Source organism: Aythya ferina (assembly GCF_964211825.1).
Source record: "Aythya ferina genome assembly, chromosome: 7".
NCBI classification, from domain to species: domain Eukaryota; kingdom Metazoa; phylum Chordata; class Aves; order Anseriformes; family Anatidae; genus Aythya; species Aythya ferina.
The window spans coordinates 27,083,886-27,110,435 of NC_140302.1; the positions used below are offsets into that span (position 1 = coordinate 27,083,886).

The 26,550-nt window shown below is 42.0% G+C and overlaps 1 protein-coding gene across 3 annotated transcripts in view; it reads left to right on the top strand.

The window, feature by feature from the left end:
• Positions 1 to 26,550, top strand: part of ADD3 (adducin 3) — a 95,726-nt gene that overhangs the window by 30,998 nt on the left and 38,178 nt on the right. For all 3 annotated transcript variants that reach the window (XM_084525708.1, XM_084525705.1, XM_084525706.1), the window contains exon 2: positions 3,693 to 3,738. The gene's annotated coding sequence lies outside the window, so the exon portion shown is untranslated. The remainder of the gene's footprint in view (positions 1 to 3,692; positions 3,739 to 26,550) is intronic.

Here is a 26,550-nt window from a genome sequence, read left to right on the forward strand (position 1 = left end):
GTAGCGGAAATCTATTCATTAGGCTAACGTAGGAGATACTGTATAGGGTGCGAGGGGTATACTACCATTAGTGCTTTTTTCATCCACTGTTCAAGTAACCACCCAGGTTTTCATAGCAAAGCTCCTCACTGGCATTCCCCATCTTGCTGTCAGGGAATGCTGCAGGACTGAGTCTTTTTACTGATAATAGAGTTGAGGTTTGGGGTTTCTGGTTGAGAGAGGTATATTTTGGTGAAATCCAACAAAGGAGTAGAAATTGCAATTAAAAAAATAATAATCATTAGGCAATGATGCTCAATAATACAACCGAAGTTCTCTCTCTAACCTTCTGGAAGTATATTTGTGTATACCTCTCAGTTGCTGAGCTTTAAGTAGAGAAGTCTCATGGCCCTGATAGTGATTGTACACCACTTCTGTATCCTATTATGTCATCTATTTTGTATGCTGAGAGCTGAGAGTGGAAAAGATGGAAACATGGTTAGATTGTCAGTTGTTTCCAATGAAGAAATCTCTGTTTGGTGGAACTGTTTGCATTCCTGTGGTCAGTGGTATAAGGAAATACCATGTTATGAAAAATTCCCAATTGTTTCCTTAAGGGCTCTTTTAGAGTTGCACAATCTTTTGATGGTTTTGTTTGTTATTTAAAAAAAAAAAGGGGGGGGGGGGGGAAAGTTGCCAGCTCTTCAGTTCAGAACTCAAAATTCTCTTAAATATTTACTAGGGCTTTGCTTTCTACACTCAAGGTTTGGATTCAAACCAGAAGTGTATTTTCTTAATATGCGCTGATCAACCATTATAATGTGAGTAGTTGAAGATTATATTTTCATTCCAGAGGATGTTTCTTTGGGATATCCCATCAGTTCCTTGACTATCCATCATTGTGATTACTCATACTTTCTGGATGCAGCTCTAAAACATTACTTCTTTCTCTGAGTGAGCAGGGGAAAGCTCTCAAATAACCAAGTGGCTTTCACTTTAATTCTCGAGAAGAGAAATGGCATCTTTGACACACAAATCCATTTGTCTTGCAGGCTGAAGGCTTCTAACATTTAATGTGTACTTGTGTTTTCAATATCCTGTTAGGATTTGTGTAATATGTCTAATTTTTGACATATGCATTCATTCAGATGTATTCCAAATTTCTGAAGCTGCTCATGTTCAATATTTGTCTTACCGCTGTCATATCTCAAGTTAAAATCAATCTCTCTTCCTAGCCCATTCATCCAAGAATGTCTTCATTTTCCCTGAATTGAGAGCTGGCTTTGAGATGATGTTTACTGTATGACTCTTAGTCCTTTTGCAGATATTTTTCCCCCTGTCCTTGATATGATCTACATCCTTCGGTATTAGATGTGCAATTTCATTTTGGCTGTAGAGGCATTTAATTAATCTTTACTCTAGTGAAGAAAGCTTCATGCATGTCTTAAGCGGTGCTAAGCTCAGCGAAGCCAACTGCTGGTCAGTGCCTACACCAGAGGGTTTCTCAACCATGCCGCAGGAGTGGTAGGGTGGGATGAGAAGACCCTGATCGATTAAGCAGAGTGAATTAGGACATGACACCAATGTTGTGGTACTGTTACAGTTGTTGAGGGTTTTCTTTGTTTGATTATGGGAATTTTAAACTGGGGAGAGGGGAAGAGATTATGAAAATGCGTGCAGTGCTACTGAGGAGCAGGGATGTGAAGGGGAAGAAATGGCTGGTAGCAAAGAGCTGGTGACAAGCAGCAGGAAAAGCGTCTGCTCAGGGGCTTGTGCCATTTCTAGCATAATGGCTCTAGCGGTCTTCCTCCCTGCTGCCTTCTGCTGACCATTGTGGGGTCTCTGGCCTCCAAGGTAGGGGCACAGCCTGGCCACTGCTTGCCAGGGCTTGCACTGGCCCCATGGTGGGTACTGTGGACTCCAGGGGACTAAAACATGCTGACCACCACCATAAGGGCCACTGGGCCCTGGGCTGACGGAGCCGAGGAGGGCACTGAGGTCTAACAGAGCAGCTGCCAGCCTGCAACACAACATCTCCTCTTGCCGGTGACAGCTACGCTTAAAATAACTGATCAGGAGCTCACATAGAAATAGCATTCCCTTATCTCCAGCAGCGTGAAGTAGATGAAAAATAAACCGTACTCATGCCAAGAATAAATGGCCACGTTCAAGTGTCTGAATTCCTGCTGCTGTGGAGTGCTCTGGCTGTAACGTGGTGCTTTTTGGTGCCAGCCCGTGTCCCCTGCCCTCCCCAGCCTCTGCCATGGGTCCCTGGGTGCGCTCGGTGAGGAGCAAACATGCCCCAGGCCTGCCCCCAGCTCATGCTCCTGCTGTCCTTGAAGGCAGGGGAATTCCAGTGGTGGCTGCTTACCTGGGGTAATGCTGAGTGCCAGCACGTCCTTTGCTCCCGAGTGCAAACTGGCTGAAAACAACGCCAGAGTTTCTTTTTGCAATGTTTATTTTTCTAGTGAGTGGGGAACTAGCTTTCTCTAACACAGTAATGTAGGGAAAGTAGACTGTGAATATCTTGTGACAGCAGTGCCTTACATTAGTTTTGTATCGTTCTACTTACTTTTTGTGCACTTCTTTTTCGAAGTCAGTTCTGTGCAGTTGAAACCACAACAGCACTGGATAATCCACACACTTCAGTAAAGGAGAAAGGGCTAGGCTGAAGTGTTGAAACTGTTGAAGTACTTGTATGTACTCAGAAGACCAAACCTGTAATGCTTGAGGATACAGTGTTCAACTCCTGCAGGAGTAACAAGGCGAAGCTGGTGATGGTTAAATTTGTTTCAATTTAGATAAATACAAATGGTTAGCTGGTTAGAAAGAAGCACCATCTGTGCCTGACGGTAGAGCTCAATGTCACAAGGCATAAAAAGTCTAATATACGATGAGTCGATCTTTTTAATTAAAGTTAATAAAAGCACGTGTTCTGTATGCGTGTATGAAATCAAGGAGCCTGGCCCCCATCCACCAGGAAATAATTGTTTTTCCTCAGAGGAGTGGTTAAGGGAAAAGGGAAGGTGATGGAAATAGATTTTGTTGGGTTTGACTGGAGACAGTTTATGCTCAAAGACTGAGAAGACAAAAGATGATAGAAGCAAACAATCGCTATTTTATTTACTCGTTTTACTTTCATGTTAAAAGATGAAGGCGAGAGGGAAACCCATAGCTGCTCGGTGGTAGGAAGGGGTCAGGGAGAGGCAGTGGTTGCCGTGTGAACTTTGCATGCCAGCAGCTATGAAGCTGCCTGCCTTCAAAGAGGGGAATTGTGTTCTTGATTGTGCTTCTCTTTCTTCTGCTTCCCACCCTGGTCAGGGTCTGCCCGCCCAGCAGCTCAGCAGGCATTTGGCTGCTCTGAAGTTCAGCTGCTGGCTTGGGGAGGAATTACAGAATATGGGGGTTATTTTACAAAATTCAGCAGGTAGCTGGGTTTGGTTTCTGTTTGCAGCCCGCTGTGCATGAGGCACATGGCTGGGTTCCCCACCCAGGCACTCTTAAATGAGACTTCCCTGTGCTGAGATTTATTATTTTAATGAAGAATGCATTGTATGGTATCAAAGTAAAACATAATTAAATTAAATATTCTGAAAAAGAGTTCAAGAAACCTAATGTTGTGTTAATGATTTCTAAAGTTTTAAGTGTACAGCATATTCCAGTAATACTGAAAAGCCTACCACAAGTCATTAATCTTTTTTTCTACTTTACAGGTCAACTGCATTAATAGAGCAAGGAGAGCTGTGGAAAAAAATCAAGGTACCCAAAACATTTTATTACGTGAATTCTTGGCTGTGTTCTTGCTGGTCATTTAGTGTAATGATTTTAATTGGGGGGTGGGGGATAACTGAATTAGCAAGCTGCCACTTTAAAGTGGCTTTATTGAAGCAATTGTGGTTTTTATCTGTGCTTTTTAATCTCACTACGGTTGTGTAAAATACTTTTGTGGGGAGAAGCTGTGCATTAGCTTTGGGATGAGTGCTGGAGCCTGCACAGCACTGCCTAACACTTGCTTTAAGGGCACACAGAGCTTCCTATGTGCATGGGCAGCAAGATGGCCTCCAGCTGGGTGCTGCCCACTGGTCCAACCATCCCAGCTGAGTAAAGGCAATGCTTGCAGCTTGGCCCTTCGTCACGGTAATTAACAAAATTCAGCACTTTATTTAACTGTTACTTGTATGATTCCTAAAGCTGCAAAAGGAGGAGTATGAAGTCTGCAAAAGCTGAGCAGTAGCTGATATTTTACAAGTTAGGAACTCTTCAGTTTTTATACCTTTTCCAGACACTTCTATTTTGACTTACAAGTGTTACTGTGCTATGGCTAGGATATACAATATTGTGTTCCTCACTTTCATAATAATAGGCAGCAAACATTCTCACAATGCTTTATGGATTTCCTTTCTTTTTTTTTTTTTTTAGTTGGAGAAAGTTTATCTCCTTTATTTGTCATGATTTTGGAAAGAGAGGGGAGTGAGTGGATAAGCAGATAGAGCCATAGCAGATGTTATTGAATTTCTTCTTCCCAAATAAATTCATGTGCATAAAGAAGAAACTGGAGATGAAAGAGTACAACAAAGTTATTTCTGTCCATTGATTATACGTTTAGTTGGAACATAATTTCTTTGACAGAAGCACAGGAACAACTTGCAAATGCAGGGCTGAGGCAGAAGCAAGGAAGAAGTCAAAATGTAAAGCAGACATTTTTTAAGTAAGAGCTTACTGCATCCTTCCATGCTCTTCAAACTGAATAGTGCTGAGATACAAAGCTGTATTCTTCCCATAAGAATACGTGAAATTGCTACTTAGGAATGCTGTTGTAGTGAGCTCTGCAGCTTTCTGCCCTGTGCAGGAGTTTATGCTAGGTGAATGTATTTATAGCTGTGTAGGTTGTTCATGCGCCACATACAAAAGTCTGATACAGGCAAGAGTACGGTTCATACAGAAGTAATCTCTCAAATTTCTACTTCCAATAGAGTTTTTAGAGAATGATTACATCAAGCATTTGTTTTGGCTTTGCGATTGGGGAAAAAATAACGTGTGTTTTCCTTTTGAGTGGTGTCCGCAGAGGGTGGGAAGCTGAGAGAAGGGCAGAGCAGCCTACAGTGCTGGTAAAAATGAAAGGTGTCCAGTTCTTGGCCTGCCAGTGGGTGATTACACTTACATGGCAGGCGGTGCAAAATTGCTCTGCTTAGTTGCTGGCACAGAACTGGCAACACAGAGAAATCCTGCCCCAGAGCAGTGAAGCCGTGGCATCATCAGCGTATTCATTGGAGGTACCTTTTATTTCAAGAAATGCTGAGGGACTAAGGAGTCCCTTCTTTGCTCTCTTCCACCTTTTTAAGCAAGGCCTTCTATGGTACCTGGGGTGTTCAAAGCTCCAGCAGTTCCCAGGGGCTCGGCAGGCTGTCTGTCTGTGCCGTAGGCGCTGTGCTCCCCAGCACAGGCGCCCCCAGGCTCTTGGTAAGACAGGAGCTGGCAGAAAGCACGGGAAGGAATTTGTGTGCAACTGGAAAAGAGATACAGGCGAGCCTCAGACGTTTTTATCTGGCGTCTCCATGCTGAAGGAGAGGTTTCTATCTCCTTGCCCAATTTAGACAAGAGATTTTATTCCAGACGTCTTCTTGCCCCTGACTGTGCAAAACCTGTCAGATCCTTTTCCTGACACTTTCTCCCTCGTCAGTCCCTCTAAAAGACTTCAAAAGAGATTTTCCCTATTGCAAAAGGAACCAGACATGGTCTTTCTTTACTAGCCCTGCATTCGAAGCATTGATAAGTAACATGTGGCTGGCTCCAGGCTGCAGACTTTCCCAGCAGTTTAAGGAAACACTGCTAATCACTCGGTTTTAAAGGAAACTATAGGATCCTTCTCCCTTCTCTGCTGCTGCTCATTTGGGTAACATATCCCAGGAGCTATTATTCCCTTCTGTCTGAAGCTGTCAGGATTCACCACTGTCTTTCTGATTGCTGAAAAATAACAAATATTTCTCATTTTTCCATGTGGGACGAGATTCTTTATTGATAACCCATGTCACAGCTTTGATTTTTTTTTTTTTTCCATAATGCCTTTTGGATCATTGCTGTTTGGAGCACTTATTTCAGGAGTGCCCTAGCAGAAAGAAAAATATTATTTTTAAAACTAGAGACTGAGCAAGAGGAGCTTGGAATCCAAATGCACTGTCTTCAGTAATTGTTTAAACCTGTCGTGCTGTTTGACAAAGGTCTGAACCAAGCGGTCCTTTCCTTAAAATGGAGCTGGGGCTGCTGCTTCAAAGAAAGGGGATGCCTGAGGACAGCCTCTGATCCTTTTAATAAGAGCAGGGCTCACTTGAAAGGCAAGGCGGCAGGTGTAGGAAGAATGTAACCTGGGGGGCTTATGGGTTTGCTCAATAACTCCAGGCTGGTGCACCGCCTTGTAGCAGTAGGAGAACACAGCTTCTTATTTCCTGCTTTGTTTGGGGATCAAGCTAAAAGCAAACAGTACAAAAATATAGTCAGATGGAAGATGAATGTAAATCTGTGTTCAAATTTCTTGCCTAAATTGCTTTTTTTGTTTGAAAAGAAAAGAAAAGAAAGTCATCCTGGCCCTGAAGTGCAGAGAGGCCAGCAGCAATCCCCAGAAGCATTTAACCTGGTCAGATAAAACTGGGAGTTGATCCTTAACTTTTGGGCTGCCTGCTCACCTCTGCATGCATGGTCCTTGTGAGGAAGGGCAGATGCTTGTGAATCTGTGGGGGTTTTATGCTTTTTCAGTCTGTCTCATAAGAAGCGTGTTTCTAGGCTCTAAGTGGCATTGCTAGTTTTGCTAGAAATTAAAGCTCTAAAATCACCTTACACCCAGCACTGAGGAAGAAGTCAATGCAGGGCAGGCTAGGACAACTACCGAAACATTTCTGTTTATTACCGAAGTTGGAGCTGACCAAACTTTTTGTCTCTAACCTCCCTAAGTATCAGTCTATTGTGTCTCAGTTTCACTCATGGTCCAGGCCCTGTCTGCAGGGTGACTGTGACGGTGCAGGTGAAGGTTGTGCCTCTAACCCGGCTGCTGCGGGCTTTGTGCTGTTGAGCCCTGGGCCTTCAGAGCCCACACAGGGACTAGATGTTGCTCGTGGGGTTATTTTAAGCATGTACTTGTGCTTTTTTTCACCCAATACAACTTCTGACTCGTACATCTTTTGACTCATCTGTCTCTTACATTGCAAAGCATGATCTCCATTTTCCTACCAGCCCTCACCCTCCCAGGCCAGCAGTTATGACGACCATTGACTCAAAATCCATTTAATCTCACCCCTTCCCAGGCTGGAGCAATGGAAACTGCTTAATAAGTGCTTACCGCTGGATACATGCCATTTCAGGCCAATGTGAAAAGCTTGATCACCTCCTTCCATCAGTTCCCAGCTGTACCGTAGGATCTCAGAAGCCTGGGGTCCTCCTGCTCAGTGTGACTTTCTTGTCCCCACTGAGTGCTGAGCCCAGGGTGAGCCTCCTTGGTTTGGGCACTTTTGTCATCTGGGCCACTTCCCAGGTAGGGCTCTTCAAACAGCAGCGGCTTGATAGTCATATCTGCGTGAATAATGAAGCAGGATATGGGTACAAGTGCAGTTCTGCCTTAAATGACCCTTCCCAATAAATATTTGCGAAAATAAGTTACTTGGTCAATCCATTAACAGAAACAAAACTAAACATGCAGTTGGGCTTGCGCACATAAAATAATGTTGTAATCGGAATGTCTCATTCTCTGCCATGAATCAATTTGAAGATATTTTATTTTTTTTTAGCATGAGAGGTTTCAGAGCAGGAAAGTCTTTTGGGTTAACCTTCTCACTAAATATTTGTAGTTGCTGACAGTAATATTTGTTCATACTGTGTCTGCAGTCTGCATTTTTTTCCACTTAGAATGGAAAAAGAGATCTGTATGGGGCGTGAAGACAACTGTATTTTCTGTACTTCTCTGGAACTGGAGTTCCTCGCTTGTTGGACTGCTTTCCCGTTCAGCTGAAGAAACGTTTTGGAGCTCAGTCCCTGTTGCTTGGCTGGTGGCAGCCACGTGCTGTGCTGGACGTGATGCTGGTGCTGTACCTCCTCCACCTCTCCAGCCCTCCCCGCTGGTGGCAGCGCTCGCGCTGAACTCAGCTGTTCCCTCTGACCGCTTGTATCAAAGCGCTGGAGCTCTGCCCAGATACTCGTAAACAAATGAAACGCGGTGTGGGATATATATTGTGCAAGCTAAAGTAATCAAAGAGAATATAAAAAAGACAAAGGGAGATCCTGTTCGACCGTTCTGCAGTTGTTGCCTTTCTCATGAAAAAGCACTTCTTTTGTATGTAGTTCCTGTTGCTTTATTACACGTATGAAAAGATTGTGTGATTTAGGTCTTTGAGAAACATCAGCTTCAACAGGAATTGCCATTTGAAAAATAGGAGCTGGTTCTTTCTTCAGCACCAAGCTGAAGATTTTCTGTCTTAAGAGATCCAATGTCAAAGTTGTTCTGGCAAGACTTGGCTAAACTTAACCCCCCTCTCACTGCAGTGGAAAGCTGTAAGAGAAGAGCTTTAACAGTGGAGGCTGAGGAAGCTTTTAAAGTACAAGAGGAGAAAGCATCAACCCAGGGTACTTCTAGAATTGCTGCTGTGTCCGCAATCCATGGTTGCGAGGAAGACAACCAAATTCATGCAGCCTTCTAAAGTCTTAGTAGCTGATCTAGGCTTTGTGCAGGATTTCTTTAGATAGTATTCCTGTTGTAGACTTAGGAAAAAGACAATATGTCTTTCAAAGGCATTATTTTCAGTAAGTTAAAATCCTGAACCATGGGCACTGCGCTTTTTTTCCACAAGTACCTGGAAGGTGTTGAAGAGCTCTGGATGGCTCACCACTCTTTTCCCCTTCCCTTTCCTATGCCCCTATCTTGGAAGCAGTTTTCTGGCAGCTGATAAGTTTCTGTATCTCATTCCCTGTCAAATTCCTTGGGCTGTGCAATAAAGCAGTTTCATGCTAGGCGGGAAGAGGAAGAGGACAGCATGAATGGAAAGTATCCGATTGCACTGGAATCGGGGGAGCTTGGCTGTCGTTTCCAGAGGGAATTGCAGGGAGGGAATGCAGCCGAGCAGTGGGAGGGAAGCAGTGGAGCTCTGGATTGCACCAAGCAACAACAACAAAACAAAAAACCAAACCAAAACAAAAAAACTATTTTGAACAAACTTGTTGGTTTTCTGCTTTTTCAGTTGATGAGAGCAGGCTGTTAAAAGTTAGTAGCACAGACTGTGTTATCTTATCCTGTTAATGATGAATTAATGAAGACCAGCTCTGGAAAAATGAGGTGATATAATTACTAGCTTGTGACATGCTGATCAAATTTTCAGCTGTTTCTATGTGATGCTGGAATTGAAGCTGAAAATTTTCATTCAGCATTGCAGATTGGCATACATCAATAGGCTTATAACTGAAAAAAGACAGATCTAGATATTGTTTCCAAAAGGCAAAATAATTCCATTTTGCTAGCATTATAACTATTAATGAAATTTAAATGTCACCCTATCTCAGCCACACCACGCTTATTTTTTAAAATGCTCCTTAGTCCAGGAGCAAGCCTGTACTTGATGGCTTAAAAATACCATATCTTTTTATGAGCATAAAAAAATGTTGCTAGATATGTATCAGCTCATCACTGTGACTTACAGTGGAGATTGTTGGGTTGTTTTTTAGCAACCCAGTCTGGTTTGGTTTTATTCATAAGCTGAGTGGAATGAATGAAGAATGAGTGTTTAAAAGTTGAACTTTTTCCAAAATAATTATAAGCCTTAAAACTTCCATCCACTCGATACTGATTTAATAATTTCAACAACAGCCTGTCTTTTTAGGATTATTCTTTTCCCTTTGTGCATTGGACTGTATATAGTACCGCTGACCTTCTTAGCAAATGTTGATATTTAGAAAGTCAGTTTAATAAACACTCTGCTTTTTGTTGCGCCTCAGCTGAAGCTGGATTTACTTCCCAACAGTTCAGTTGTAACAACAGGAGGGCTCTGTCATTCTGCGAACGAGCAGTCACTCTTCACAGAGAACATCTTGCATTCAACTTTGTTAAATGTGGACCGAGTTTTAAGACATGGTTTAGTGTGTACCCCGGCATATCAGGGTAAAACAATGCCAGTCGAGTGGTTTGCAGCTGAGGCTCTCTTAATTCTGCTCCTAAAGGGCCTGTGCTGTTAGCTGAGTTTTTCCAAGGCTGTAGCCTCTGCTTGTTATCAGCACAGGGTGCTAGGAAACGTGACTTGTCTTGTGTTATCTTTAAGCTGATGAGAGTCTTGGTGAAGAGAGGATGGGGGGAAAAATATCTCTGATGTAAAGTGAGTGTGAGTCCATTTTTTATGCTCAGTCTGTATTATGGAATCATTTTTAGTGGTCAACAGTTGCTGCTATTGCGTGGTGTCAATGCCTCCATATGGAGAAGCAAACACAGGATTTTGCATCAAACCATTCAGATTGAGGTTTATCTATGTGGGTGTTTGGAATTAACTGCAATTAGAACTTTGGATTTTAAGTATAATTTATCCATGCTGCTGAATTAAGGTTAGCATAAAAATGATGACTTACGATTGATGAATCAAATCTGTTTGTTTTGATCTTAGGTCTGTGCTTAACTGTAAGGATGTCATAGACCCATTATACTTGATGTAGGCTGCAAATTAAGGTTAAGTTAGTTCTTCTAAGCTAAAGCAGTCCAAGACCCCAAATGTAATTACTGAGCAGCAAAACAAGCCCCTTTGTTTACATTGTTTGCATTCTTTGGATATGTGATCCTTATTTAAAAAAAAAAAAAGTATAAAAAATAATAAAAATCACAAGAGTTACAAGGCTGGTTATAAAATTGTGAATAAATGATATTAGGAGCACTGGCATGCTCCTGTGAAGGAGCAGAAGGAGGTAAGTTTATGAATGCTCTTAAAGGAGGAAGCCTGTTGATACCAGTCTCAAGCTTGCAGGAGGAAGTAGCCTCAGAAAATATCAGTGTTGCTTTCAGGACGTTGGTAACTGGACTCTAGTATAGCAAATTCTATTGACAGTTCCCATGTCAGCCTCCCACCTCTGCTAGTTGAAGCCTTTTCGAGACTTTTCCGTGTCTGACACAAACACCGGTGTGCCCATTACAGCCTTTCCAGAGTAAAACCCAAGAGCAAGAGTTGGTAAAATGTGAAGATATTTTTAAATTTTGCATAGCTTTGAGACTTTCACAGGACCCTGTAGCTAATTAGAATATTGCAAGCACTTCGTGGATAGACCTATCAATATGAACAGGTGAATGCAATGCTAATATTTTTAGTAGACAGAAGTAATCTGTGGGAGAAATAAGGCTGGAAATATTATACTTTTGGCTTATCAGTGTTGTTTTTAATTTTATTTCTTTAACCTGCCGTTTCCAGTAAGCTTTTAAAGTCGAAACTAACTTCCTGTTGCTTTTTTAGAACTATAAACTGTACATTAGGGTATCTTCACGAATTTATTTGATCATGATCTTGGCAGTTCTTGTAAAAATGACCTTGTCGTCTTTGAAGTGAGTACAGCAGGAATTGTTCATCCAGTACAGCAAGGCAGAGAAAAACATTTAATATGTCCTTTTTGTCAGTAGTAGTTTCATCCTTCAGTGATCATATTTAAATTCCACAACTGATAATTAGTTTACTTATCCCTAAACACTTGAATTACTGCAAAAACACCTTCATCAGGGTGTTTAGTCCCTGGCCATTGGGGTTGAGCTCATAATTTACAGAAGCACAGCTGGAATTGTGTAATGATGTTCTCTTTAAATTAGTACTTGCAATCAGTATGGCAAGGGTAAAGAGGTGCTGAACTGAAGTGGAGCTTTGAAAATTGGATAGCTCCAATAGTAGACAGATTTAGTCATTTTTTGCAAAGATACTCGAACTGTGGCTGAAGCGGCTCCCTGCACACTTGTGCTCCCTGCCATGTGCACACCAGTGCTTCCATTGTTTTCCATGTAAGCAGTTGCGATTAAGATATGTAATTGGGACAAATAATTTAAGTAGAAGCAGGGTAACTGGCAAGTCACATCCAAATTAAAGACAAGTCAGGCTACAGTGGGTGAGTTGGTTATCAGGTGTGCTAGGGAGAAGGAAGACCTGTGGTTGCAATGATCCTAGACCTCAGGAGGAAACTCAACAGATCTTTCTGAAGGTCTGGGAAGGAGCCAGGGACCAGCAGTACAGGTAGGACAGAGTTTCAAAAGTCAAATGTATGCAGGAACCCTTGGGGAAGTGGTCTGAGGTGTTCCCAGGATCGTGTATGAACTGTTGCTGAGGCAGAGACACATTTGGTTTGTGGTTGTGAAAAAGCATGGAGAAAAGAGGCTTTTGTTCAATTATGAATAGGAGGAAAAACTCAATCAAAAGATCTGAAAAAGGAAGGACAACCTCGTGCTAAATCAACAAGGAATCAACAAAAGGTACTCGACATTTTAGAAGCTCGTGGACAAGTTTTCAAACTTAAGGGGGAGAGGAAGTCAGCTATTGGTGAAGTCAGCTTGGCGTGTCCTGCCTTCTAGGAGTGAAATTGGGAATAATCTTCCAATGATAAAGGTGCAGATTAGCAAAAATCAGCTCAGATGGGATGAAGAGTGAGGGAGACAAAGAGCACAGAGTCTACAGATAGACCAAATAAATGCCTTCTCCCACCTGAAGGTTTTACAAAATGCCAGTGGGAAGAAATAATTAAAAATGGTGATGTGTGTCTTTTAGCGAGGCCATAGATGTGTCAGAACTTGATGGTCGGAAGAAATCCCATAATTGCAAGGCAGAGGTGACTGTTGATAGACAGCTTCTGGACGTTGAAGAAAGCCTCAAGGTGAAACAGAGGATTTGTTTCAGTAATGAGTTATACTTCTAATTCTGTACAATGAAAAATGCTAGTATTGCTCACTCATCACTCACTCAGAACAAAGAGTGATATTTTGGGCCAAAAGGGTGCTTTGGGGTGCAGCTGATCAAAGAACCTGCAGGACGGGGAGCAGTTTGATCTGATCCTGTGTGCATGGGCTGTGATTTCAAGTGCTTGGTCTCACATTGTATCTGTGGCTGTTATAGACTGTAATTCACCATCTTTGCAGAAATAACCAGAAGGTTCAATATGGTAGAGTTCTTAATTTAGGGAAAAAAAAAATAGATGAAAATGAGGAAGCTGGTTGTAAGGAAATCGAATCTCACAGGTAGTAAAGCAGCGTATTAGAGGTTGGATAAAATACATGCCCTATATCAAATATGTCATATTCCATTTTTTTCTGCTCTTGCCACTTTTTATTTGTAAGAGACAAGGACAGTTTTATGGCAGAGTTAAGAAATCTATTAGAAACAAGAAGACATCTTTCAAAAGCTGAAGCTGTGTTCAAACAAAGAAAATAAAAAGGAAAAAAAAATACCCTCTCTCAAATTAAATTTTAAAGTATAATGAGGCTGGCCAAAAGATATTCTGAGAAACAATTCACTAAAGACATGAGAGCCTATGATAAATCATTTATATTGAATCATTTCAGATACTTGCAGGAAATGGAAGTCCTGCCAGACAGGCTGGAGAGCTGATGGATGGCCCAAGTGTGAAAGGAGAGCCCAGAGAAGATAAGGCGCAGAATGAAAGCTAGGTGATTTGTATGCAAGTTGACTTCCCTGCGAAGTCTTCGTGCAGGAACTTTGCAGTTGAATCTTGAGAAATGATTTCATACTGAAAAGTTGTTTGTTAGAAGAGACTTAAAATCTTTTTAAAAAAAAAAAAAAAAAAGAGTGAAGAAGAAAAAAAAGTAGCTAATTGCCCAGGAGCAGATAATATTTGCCCAAGAGATTGTAAGGTAACTCCAAGTGAAAATGCTGATCTAGCAACTGAGATCCATTGCTTAAAGCTACCTCAGGATCAGAGGTATGGAAATAGGCAAACACAATTTCAGTATCTTAAAAGCATTCCAGAAATAGTCAAAGTACCACAGGCCAGCGAGTCTATACAGGTGAGTTGGTATGTATCATTACAAATAAATAAACCCCACAGAATTGGTAAATATGTGGGCATATATCATTTATTGTGTGGTTTGGGAAAAGTGAACGTGTACACTTCAAATAGGTTGATGCTCTTCAGTCTTACGGTGGACGTGCAATTTGCTGGTTCTTGTCTGCTCCTTCAGCCTGTAGAATTGAAACTGATGGTATCTTAAAATGCAAAAGCACAATTATTTATTCTGCAATCATGTTTCTCTGCAAAGAATATACATACTTAATAACCAGAAGTTCAATGCCATACCATAGCATAACTTTGTGTAAAACCCGTGGATGTCAATGAATAATTAGATCATAAGAAGAAGTGGATAGAAATAAACTGTATTATATTGAGTACTTTAAATATCCTATATGTGGTCATAGTATGTGACTGCAAACCTATATTTAGATGTGTTTGCTTGCTTTTGGTCAAGTCCTGACCACAAGATGTAGGTAAAACTTGGTTTGTGGTGAGTGGTGGATGCGGCATGGTCAGTAGAGTCCTACGAAATCCTGCCAAGTCTGAAATTTCTGCTGTCTTCAGATGTGATTGGCATGAGTCAGGCTGGATGCCTGTGGCTTTTTTTAAATGTTACTGCTGATCTTGCTTCTTGGTAAGAGGATACGTAATGAATAAGGTATAGTGTCTTCCTTGTATCTGGTACAAGAGTTTAAAAAAAAAAAAAAAAAAAAATTCTTGGGACTAATTCTGGCTTTGTGCTAGCTCTTCCATGGATGCAGCCTCTTTGAGATGTCTAACTTTGTGTGTAGACTGAAAGCGTTTTTTATGTGTTAAAAAATTTGTAATAGATTCAAACATCATTTTTTTCCTGCTAGTTCATTGTATGTGTATGAATTCATGATCTGAAAGAGAAAGTAGACATTTAATGAACTTTACATTTTCTGCAAAAGAGAAAAATACCTGATTACAAGGAAGATATGCTTGATACACTTGTTCTCATGACATCTCCCTTGAAAAAGTAAACAGTTGCACAGAGCAATAAGGCTGTCTGCCATGAGGATTTTTTTCAGCTGCTTATCACCATGAGCAGGAAGGATTTGCATTTCAACTGTATATAAAGTTGCTGATGATATTTGAAAAGATAAGTAACTGAAAAAAGAGCTGAACGTTGATCTGTGTAAAATTTTAATACCATAACAGTGGTGAGATAGCTTTAAAGTAAAAAAAAAGTTTAATAGGTCAGAAGAAAGGCCCTCTCCTGCACCTCTCAGCTCTGTACCAGTTTGGTACCAAGGAATTGTAAAATAGGGAAAAGTCACAAAAGAGGTCAGGTTCCTTCCACTGAGCCTTTTTCTTTGACAAAACCTGGTTTTTGTAGGCCTTGGGGAGATGCATTTGCAGATACACTTATTCTAGTCTTTTAAAAACCTTAAACATCAAGTTAGCACTGTTGTTTCCTTGCACACGTTGTGTCATATGGAAGAAAGCATATGCTTGTAGGTGGGTGCTGCTAAACCTGCATGCTTCAGAAAAGTATTCAGCAACCCTTTCATCTTCACCACCATTTATAATGTTCCATGCTTGCCATTCATCGTAGCAATTCAACCCCAAAATATCTAGCTGTGGTATAAGGGGGCTGGGTTTAAATTAGCCTTTACCAAACAGTGTAACAGGATGTTTGTAATGGGCTGATGGATGTGTGGGTTTTGTTTTTGCTTTAACTCAGCTTTCACTGCGGACTTTTAAAGAATTTCTGATAGAAAGCATCACTTTGCTTATTTACGTGTCATACTAACAGTGTAATAGAAAGATTTTAATACCTTGTTGAGGTCCAGAAGTGTGAGCTGTTTAATGCATTTGCTGACTCTTTGGCTCATTTATCCTCTCATGACAGCAATAACAAAATACAGAAAATTTGGTCTTCAAGATGTACGTTAGCTCCAAGCATTTATGGGGAACAAGGGGGAAAGTGTTATAGTTGCTTTAAAAATTTTTTATGGAGCTTGTTAAGCCCCATTTCCTCTTAAGGTTATTTGCTTTATAGTAGCCTTCATGGAAATACATTTTCCTAACCAAGTAAACCTGTATTTTGATCACAAAATACAATAAAATGTAAATTACTGTTTCCCATTCCTCCTCCCATCTCCATTCCTTCTGCTCTCTTCCCCGCATGTTGACATCTTTGGTGATTTATATTTTTTTAAGGAATCAGATGTATTTTCACTCAGCGCTTGTTATGTTATCAGCTCCTGCACTTGATATTCTGCAAGCTTGTTTGTGCTGGTGACATTTTCTCGCAGCATATTTTAGCTGTACGTCTACATTCGCACCACCGTTGCCAGATCTTGCTGTTTGCTTGGTAACTGCTCTGCGCTCGTTTCATACCGCTTTGTGTCGCAGTGCAGAAAATCAGTATGTAATACGGCTTCTGGAGGGGATCGATACCTCTGAAGTTAGTGAGAAGCCTGGAAAAACACATGCCAAAGTGTGCTGCCTGTGTTGCTGTGTGAATTGCAATAATTTACTGAGTAGGCTCTTGTTTTAAAATCCACCATTTGTCATTTTTCTCCCTTGGTATTTAAAATAACTAAGCGATCTTGTCTTGCTGTGTACTTCCCCAGTCTTGCATGTACCCTGCTAGTGTGGCAGAGCAGCATTTGTCTTGCATAACTGAAGATGTCTGCAATATGGATGTCTACTTGTGAATTATGTGCTTCTGTTATGATGGATGTCTAGTCAGTACAGCCAGCGAAGTCTAGCAAATTATTCACTTCAGCCTAGTGGAAGACTTCAGACAATGAATTGGAATGTTTGCAAACATCTGAGCTTAAGCAAAAGAACCCCTCTTCTAGGACCTAATGAATTTGTTATCAAGAGTTGAATGTGAAAACGTTATTTTTCTGTAGTTCATCATGTGAATGAGGAATGAGAACTCTGTTACTTTGCACTTTCCCTATTTCAGTAATGCATGTTGCACACCTCGTCTGTCCATTTGTTTGGGCACCTTCTCAGCATGAGTAATAATAGCAGCTTCCTCACGCTGTGGCTGTCCGTGGAGGCTATGGGTTCTCTAAACACCTTTCACAACCTTTCCCTGTTAAATCCTCGGTGTGTAGCACATCTGAGACCTCTTCAAACCCCACTGCTGCAGTCACCCTTGGCTGTTTTGGGATGTGAGTGGCATGCAGGCTTGGAGCCCGCTCTTCTTGGAGCCTGCTCTGCCCAAAACACCTGTCCTGGGCAGGTGTGCTGCATGGGGAAGAGTTTTGATCTGTATAAGGAAAAAAAGAGTAGTCTGAGTGGTCGTGTTGGATTAGCCTGTTGGCACGCGTACACCTGCAGGATTCATTTGGGTTATTTCTGTAGCACTCAGTTGAGTTTCTCTGATGCAGTGAAGTTTATTCTTGTCCCTCTTGATACATTGATATTTTTGCAGCCTTGTAGGTCTAATAAAGCTTTTAATCTCTGTGAGGTTTTTAAATCAACAACTTCACTGTGTCTGCTTTGCTGTTTGAAGTAGAGTTTTGCCTTGTATAGCACAGTACTTAATATAATATAAAATAATTGTGATAAATTATTATTTATTATTTGTATTTCAGCAGCTATGAAAGGAGCTAACTCTTACAGAGCTGGCATTATGCCCTGGAGTTCCTGGGGCTGCACAGTGTGAGTGCTGCTGCATCCCCCTTCTTCCCCCCATGCTTTCCTTCCTGCTCTAAAACTGGATTGAAAGTATAAAGAAGCATTTTGCGTGTGTTTCTTGTATATGAGAAACTCAGATTTTGCTGTGGCAGACAATGAACAGTGTAGTAAACTATCCCTCAATGGATTTGCCCAGTGTAGATCTGCTAGAATTGAAATTACAGGAAGATTTATGAGAGCTGATCGTGCTTTCAGTAAGCAGTGGAACTGCTGCAACAGTATAGTGAGATTACTGGCAATGTAAAGCATGCTATACTTGTGATTAAAAATAAATAAATAGTTTGCTGCTTCTGTGTACCCATCAGTAAGTCATTTGTTCCAAGGAAGTAAAAAGCGAAAGTATTTTGAACAATGCATGCAGCACTGCTCTCCAGTCAACCACAGAATTTGGATTTACTTTCCTTGGAAAACTCTAAATTGCCGCAAATCCTCTGTTTTTGTAGTTTCCCACTGATAACACTGAATACTTGTGTAGGTGTTGCAGAGATTATACAATCTTCCTGAAGCATACATCTAAACTTTACGGATTCGTATTTAAAGAGGTAGTGCTGAAATATTTCATCATTGTTACTTGCTAAAAAAAAAAATACTGTTCTCATGCTTGTTTTTCTTCTCAGAAAGAGCAGTCAGGTATAGGGACGGGTTGCCCAGGGAGGTGGTGGAGTCACCGTCCCTGGAGGTGTTCAAGGAAAGGTTGGACGTGGTGCTGAGGGACATGACTTAGTGGGTGACATTGGTGGTAGGGTGATGGTTGGACCAGATGATCTTGGAGGGCTTTTCCAACCTTAATGACTCTGTGATTCTGTAATTCCATTTGGAGATAAGGTCCCAGTCCTACTTCTGCAGTATTGATTTTCTTCCCACGTGCTGGTACCCACACCTGTACTTTTAGCAAATCAGATATATTCAGTGAGATGGGCAAGATGGCTTTTCCTGGTGCCTTTTTGCAGAGGGATAGCCCTCCAATAGTTAGTTACTTAGACACGGGTTCTGAAAATTATCGAAGGTTTGGCGTTTTCTTACTAGTGCTATTCTTCGGAGTAGCTGTGCAGTTTGAGAAGTTGTCCCTGCCTGATAGATCCAGCAAGCCCAAAAGTGACCTGCTGTTACTAATGAGCAAAGAGCTCTTGAGCAGCAGGTGTTGGAGAAAAAGCCAGTGATGCATATTGAGAGTCTGCTCTGTGTGGCTTTACCCAGCAATAAGGAATCCAGAGCAATGATTTGGAGTTCCTGAATGGGGGTTTACTTCAACTAAGGGAGGAAAAAATGTATTGTTTTTTTTCTTTTGTTTGGATTGTTTTGTTTGCTTGTTTGTTTAAATGTGTTAGAGGAAACAGGTAAACTGCCTGTAGCCTCACGAATTTATTCGAGTAGGATGAAATATACTGGTGTTTGGCGGAGCAGGGTCTGTGTTTGTTACTGGTACCATCCTCTTCTCCCATACTCTGCCCCTTTCCTGAAATCCCTTGGGAGGTGAGGGGATTATATTCAGAGGAAAGACTAAGGGTATGTCCCACCTCATCCTTGCCAGCAAGCAGTGGCCGTGGCTGTCCTGCTCCCTGTGCTTCTTGCCATGCACACTGGCCTGGATTTTGCCTGGATTTCACCAGACCCAGTACACTCTCCTGCACACTGCAGGGCCCACTCTGCTGTGGGGCAGGGAGAGGAAATGGGACGATTCCTCCCTGCGCAAGCAGCTGGGCAGCAGTGGCTGGAATGAATTGCTGATCTACGCTGCCCATGTTTTTCTTCTCTTGTCACTTCCTTTGCAGCTGTGACAGGGCAGGTTTTCAGGCTTTGAAAACAGCATAGACCTCAGCGGTAGTGATGCAGAGGTGCTGAAATACGTGTGCTTACTTGGTTTTGCATGCGAAATAAAGCATCACCTAACCAGTAACAACCAATGCTGCTACAGTCAGTGCCCAGATTCTGACTATACCTTCCAGAAGTCATCTCTGACTTAGGATTTCCAGTGTGAGAGTTTCTCAAGGGAAATGTAGCCTTCTGAATGCAACATGCGGTATTTTTGGAAATTAAGCTGCTTCAAGGAGTTTTCCCTCAGTTGAGCGCTGAAAGTAATCAGTTCTGAAAATGTTTGTCTTTCATCTTTGGAAGACACATCTCTGGTGTAATAGCTCCAAGGCTATCACACCAAATGGACTGACACTGCTGTATCCAAATGTGAAACAGTCAAACTGCTGAAAGTCATGTTGTGGGCCAGCAGTTATGGGAAATTTATCATGGGGTTGGAAAATATGTGCGTTATCAACAGTGCTGCCTCGAGGCTTCCCCCAGCCCATAACAATTCAAAAACAAACCACCCATCACAAATCACAAAATGCTGTCAAAAGTAGGTTCAGAACATGAGAGATGTCTGAAGCTGCCGCTTGCTGGTTTTAGTTTTAAAATCAGTGGAAAAATGTATAATATCTACCACTGAAGATAACATTTTGCTAGCTTCCACCCTGCAAATCCCACAGATATTTTTCCTCTTGTTTATTAAACTGTTCTAAATGCATTTGTTTTATGGAAATTGTTAGGCCTCCCCTATTAGCAAGCTTATTATGCTGGTATGCAGTTTACCCAGGAGAGCATCTATAAGCTGTAGGAACAAAAGCACTTTTGCCTAAATAACTACAACCTCTCTAGGGATTTTGCTGATGCATAGAATCACATACTATAAATTTATACAGAATGTGATGTATAGAATGAATTGTTTGTTTCAACGAATGCTGGAGAAAGTGGTTTTGTTTCTGTTTCTTAGACCTGGTCCTAATAACTAAATAAATGAAGTTGTACAAATATGCTGAAAATGTCCTCACAAGTTTGTGTTGTGCAATTACTTCTACCACAAGATGAGTATTCCAAAGGTCCTCAACCATTATTTGTGGTAAGAAATACTGTGCAGGGTGAGGAAGGGATGGCAGACCAAGATCTTAAAAATAAAATAAATGAAAAGTTACACAACTCTCGTGAGGAGGCAGGCTTCCAGTCACAGTGCCCACAGCTGCCAAACTTGCAGAGGCTTTGGGGAGACCTGGGGGACTGCACTTGTAACACATACAGAGGTGTGCGCCTTTCTTTAGCCTCTTGTGCAAGAGATTGCCACTGCTAACTAACATCTGTCATGGCTAGCTCTGTGCAAGGAGATGACAAGCCCAGCCTGGCTCACACAGGCAGGAGTTGGGCTGTAGTAACTCCATTGTAAATCTGAGCCCACGAGTCAAGCATGCTTAAACCATGGTTGCTACTTCAAAGAGTAAAGGTTGTGTCTTACAAAGTCTTCTGGTCTGTATAGCTGCACGAGTTAACTGCTGTGTAAGTCATATATTATGCCTATATAAGTATATATTCGTATGCTCATATTTTATTTTAAATATACACACAGCATAGGCACCCTGTCCTCTCTCTGTCATACTAAGCACTTTTTTGGCAGGTAACACAAGTTATGGAAACAATTAAAATTCCTCTGCAACATTGGATTGCTTACTTGTTTGGAAGAGTGGGTGGTGTCGGGGTGGGGGGGAAAAAAGACAGATCTGTACTTCAAAACAAAAGCATGAAAGTGGTCTGAACTGTTTTTACCAGGAGGTCTTCTCTCGGTTCGTGTTTTGACAGAAAGGCTTGAGTATCAGGAACATGGCTCTGGGTTTTGTACTGTGGTGTGTCTGAATGATAAATATTTAAGAAATCATAGAGCTGCAGTTGTTTTTATGGCCAGTACTGTGTCTGTATCCACTTCAAGGCGCTGGGCAATGTATGGAAACAGCTCTCTTAGCTTCCCCTCCAGTGCAAGGGGCTGTTCAAACAAGGGTTAGGAGCAGGTTGGTTTCTGCTCTGGCTTCATGCCCTGTCTTTCCTAATGTACTTTAATCTCATCCCTGTCTGACTGAGATTGAAGGTGGCAAAAATGAGTTTTAAGAATAGAGAGAGTAGGTGGGCAGTGTAATATTATCCTGTCGGGAACATCTCGATCCAGGGAGTCTGTGGCTGCATTTGCCTGTGGGTTACGTGACAGGTCAGTGGCGTGATGGTCTCTGCAAACCTGCGAGTGAGTGCATGTTTTCGAATCCTGCAGCTGTGGTTTTTCTCCACCCTTTTCTCGTGAATAAACTCGAACGCTCTTTAGGGGAAGGTTTCTCTGGAGTTGCCACATCTGATGGTATCTTTTCAAGCAGTGGTCACCGTCTGTTGGCATTTCTGCAGTGATGGGGAGGAGTAGTGCAGCGTGCCTCCGTGCAGTGAGAAGCAGCATCAGCGAGGAGTCATGGCGCTGTGACAAGAGCAAACCACACCAAATCTAACACTGTTGTCAGGAGGAGCCTGTGGGTTTGGTTCTCAACCCCCGTATTTGTTTGTTTTGCTTTTATTTTTTTTGCCAGCCAGTGACTGTGAGCCCAGAAGTGTTTGGTCAGTCATTGTGAAATACTCCTTGAAAAGATTTTCATCTAACCAGCAACTCCATATCTCAAAGTGCTTGCAAGTTCAATGTCTTAACCAACCACCTGACTTGCCACATGAAGTCATTACGTGCAATTAATAAATGTTATGGATTGTTCTGCATGTAACTTGCACGCCATAGTTGGCCAATCAAATACGTGACTTAGCAGTGCTGGAGCTCGAGACATCGTTGCATGAACTTCGTGTAAGAGTGGGTTCATTCAATAAAATATAAAAGGAGCATTTAAAGAGCCTTTTATTCCTGTCATAAAGATGCTTTGTGCTATTGCTGTTGTGTATTTGACAGAACAGTCAGGGATGGATGCTGAAGAAAATTGTCTTGTATTTTGATTACCTTCTATTTCAAACCTCTGTGATTTTTGTCTTTGGAGTAGCATCATGGCTGGTGAGTTACAATTTTTGTGTTTTGAGCGTGGTTTTCCAGTGCAATTGGTATCTGTGTAGTCCTTAAGTCAGCTGTTCCCTGCTTGCCTCAGTTGTTCTACGTTTGTTTTGGTTAGTTGTTTTTTGATGAACATGGGATTTAGTTTTGCTTCTGTTTAAGTGGAATAGAGTGCCAGCTTTGAGAGGACTGGCCGCTGGATTTCAAGTGTATGCTGTGACTGTGTCAGGCATAGGACTGATCTTGCTGTGGCACAATATTGTAGTTTGCCTTACTGGCCTTACAGATTTCAGTTTTATTTTTATGGAATAAAACAAATATTTCTGTATGGCTGAGCACAAATAGGTAATTTTGATTTAATCCGCAATATGTGTTTTAATATATATAATATATGGTTCTAAAATACAGCAGAGTACTGGTCATGCAGCTGCAGCAACTGTTGCACTCTAGTTCCATATCTCGGTTTATTATATCAAAGCAGCTCAGCTTCTGTGAGTATGTGTGCTAATGGGCTTTTATCATGTGTATAAGTAGTAGCAAACAAGATATTCTCCTGTATCAGCCATTGCAGTAAGAGATAGTAGAGTCTCTATTCTTTCGGAAAGCTATAGGAGAATGTGTGAAACGGCGTTCATTAATGTATACTATAATAGTATCGACTGTCTTAGATTATGTCAAGTAGATTTCTTATGATAAGCACATCAAGGAATATGTTCATTTTGCCTATCAAAGTGGATTTTCTGATGGGGGGGGAGGAAAAGAAACATCCTCAGGCATTTTGAAACTTGTAAACTTGAGTTGTGGAGAAAAGACAAAGAAAAAACTTCGATTAGATGCTTAAATACGCTTTCAACATCTGGAACTAAGCCTTTTTAATGCAGCTTTGAGATGCGCAGTACTAATCTCAGAGTTTTCTGTGGACATGTAGAGCTTAGCTGAAGCATCGGATGCTCAGCTCTGGCACTATTATTTTTTTTTGCATTGTTTCCACATTCTGGCACTCCGCTTCGTTTCCTCGCCTCACTGAGCACTGCGAGGGACATAAATTGACATAACTAGATTTCTCTGACTGGTGCAGGGGAAGCGGCCTGAAAGATAAACTTTAACCTATCATCCTGTCAACAAATTTACATTGTTGTGGGAGTAAGGATTTACGTACTGCATAGTCAAAAATAGTATACAGAGACAATGCGTTAAGATTAAATAAACAGAAGTGCGTGTTTGAAGTTTTATTTTTCAGCCTAAAAATGAGTTAAGCATTCCACTATCTGATTTGCTTTTCCATATTTTTGTCAAAAGAAAAGTTCTGAACATTTTCTCCATCCCGAAGTGAAAAACTCTGAACTACAACAAGAGATGAAAAAATTCATGGGAAAGTTATGAAAGAATTTGATCTGTCACTATGATTTTGTGACAGCCAACCCTTTCTTAGCAGCCCGTGCTGTGTTTTAGGCATGCCATGGTTTACTTGTGCAGTCCTGGGAAATTAATCTCTCATTGAATGCTCTCTTCCTTTATTAAGGCTAATGGGAGTCATGTGTTTATGTCAGCGGGAAAGCAGACCCTTAAAAATCTTTCTGGTAGATTTGGTAGAAACAGAGCTCACGTTCATTATTGCTTTGTTCTGGGCAATCGGAGGTCTCATTAGTGGGATGTTAATTAAGTTCAGTGCACTTCTTTATTGGGCGAGAGGATATGGTTGAAAATATTAAATGAGTGACTTCTCGATTTTATCATTTCCTGTATGGTTGGATTAATTTCTCTGTCTATTGTGTCCTTTCTCCTGTGCTTATATATTGTCAGTAATCACCTCCTGTGCTTAAATATCACTTGCAGTGGCTGTTACCCATAACCCGGTGCTGACATAGGTCGCAGCAGAAGCCAGGCTGGGGGGTAATGGGATGGGTTGGGGTGGGCCCCAGCAGGTCCCATCCAGCTCCTGCTGAGGAATAAACACGACTTCAAACAAATCCACTGGAAATGGCCCTTGGGTGATAAAGCAGGAGAGCATAGGCCAAGCAGGCGTGCGTGCGGAAAGCTCGCCACCAGCACTAAGAGCAATGGGGCAGCCGGGCGGCCTGGCCCCCACAAAGCCCAGCCCTGGACCCGTGACACACGGTGGGAAGGCTTTCCCCTCCGGAAACACTGCTTTTTGGTGTTTTATCTCGCTGAGGCAACCGCAAGCGAACAATGGGCTGTTAGAGCAGGGGAACAGCGAGAGCTCTGCGGCTAACCCAATATTTACTTTGTTCCGCAGGCGGTGCCGCAGGGAGATGCGGGCCGGGCCGCAGCAGTAACGTGGTAGATGTCCTGCAGGGCCCGAGCCAGTTTGGGGTGTGAGGAGGGAGGGTGGTGGCGGTGTCAGCTTTGGGAGCTTCCTGCCGGGGCTTCCTGTTGTAAAGGGACAAAAATAAACGGAGTAATCAAGGGTGTTGACATAACAAGAGCGTGGTTTTTCTTCCCCGTACAAATTCTGTCATATTCACACAGAATCACACAGAATTTCTAGGTTGGAAGAGACCTCAAGATCATCGAGTCCAACCTCTGACCTAACGCTAACAGTCCCCACTAAACCATATCCCTAAGCTCTACATCTAAACGTCTTTTGAAGACTTCCAGGGATGGTGACTCCACCACCTCCCTGGGCAGCCTGTTGCAATGCCTCACAACCCTTTCAGTAAAGAAGTTAAAGAAGTTAACTTAAAGAAGTATTCCTTCTGCAGCACTCGCCACAAAGCTATTGCTGCATTGATTGTTGTCATTGGGACTGTAATAGTGTCTGAAAATGGCTTAATCACTAAAGTGCCTGTTTACAAACAAAAAGGTGTTGACCTTTCCTGTTTTATTTGGGATCGGACAGTCAGGCTTTCACCTTGCTGCACAGACTGCAGGCTCGCTGTTCTCCTCAATGTAGCCTTTGGAGCCATTGTCCTGCCTCAGACTGAGCACATCTGTAAGTAATTTGATAAACTACACCGCTGATATCTCAGAGATCAGAGAGTCAAACTTGCTCTGCTGTGAATTTGCTCAGTTTCAGAGAAATGAGAATACAGGGGAATGCTTCAGTCTACAAACAAGGTGCCGTCCAGCTGCAGGCACAGACTGGGTCTCTTGAAGGTGCGCTTTTAAGTCACTTGATTAGATGTGCTTTTATCTCAGCATTGGTTAAAATGTTAAATTGCGGGGGAGATGTATGTTTTGAGGAAGTTCACGAGGGACACAACACTCAGATGTTTTGACAGTAGCTCCTCCTTTATAAAACGGAAACAAGTTTTCTTGATGCCTCAGCCTTCACTCAAACCCACACCCTTAACTACCAAAACCAGAAACCAGCCCTCCTGATGAGTTTCGTACTCTCCTGGATAGAATTTTTCTGCCTCTGTTGCAGCAGAAGGAGCCCATGCAGTACATGAGCAGTTCATCTGTCTGGACATGGTCCTGGGCTCCAGGTTGAGCAGGAGGGTTGGACCAGACGGCCTCCAGAGGTCCCTGCCAATCTCAGCCATTCTGTGATTCTGTGTTATGTAGGTCAGTTGGTGCGTCCATTACAAAAAATAACAAGTGATGAAACTTGTTTTCCCTTCTGCACCAGTATACTTGTGGCATCCTGAGATTATTTTTTTAATTTTATTTTCTCAAGATATTTAATAATGAGGAACTGTGGCATTCGCTTTGGGCATTTGCCTACTCATTATGTAAATATATTCCCCTGTGCCCTGACTCAGAGCCTGCTGGAAGCCTCCCAGCCGGTGGCCTGGTTTTACAGCTTTTGGGTTGCATCTGAGGGTCCAGTCCTGGGGACTTGGCCATCAGTTTGATAGGGGAAAACATGCTCTTGATGCAGGAAGACGCATTTAAAAGTTATGATGCACACCTCTTTTTTTTCAGATGGGGGAAAACAAGCTATGGCAGCAGCTGTACCATGTGAGAGAGTGTGTCATGAGCCTGCTGGGCAAAGGCATAGTGAGGGGCATTATTTCACTGGGAGGTTGGCACTGGCCATGGCCCTCCGGAATGGTCACAAAGGATTTTCTGTT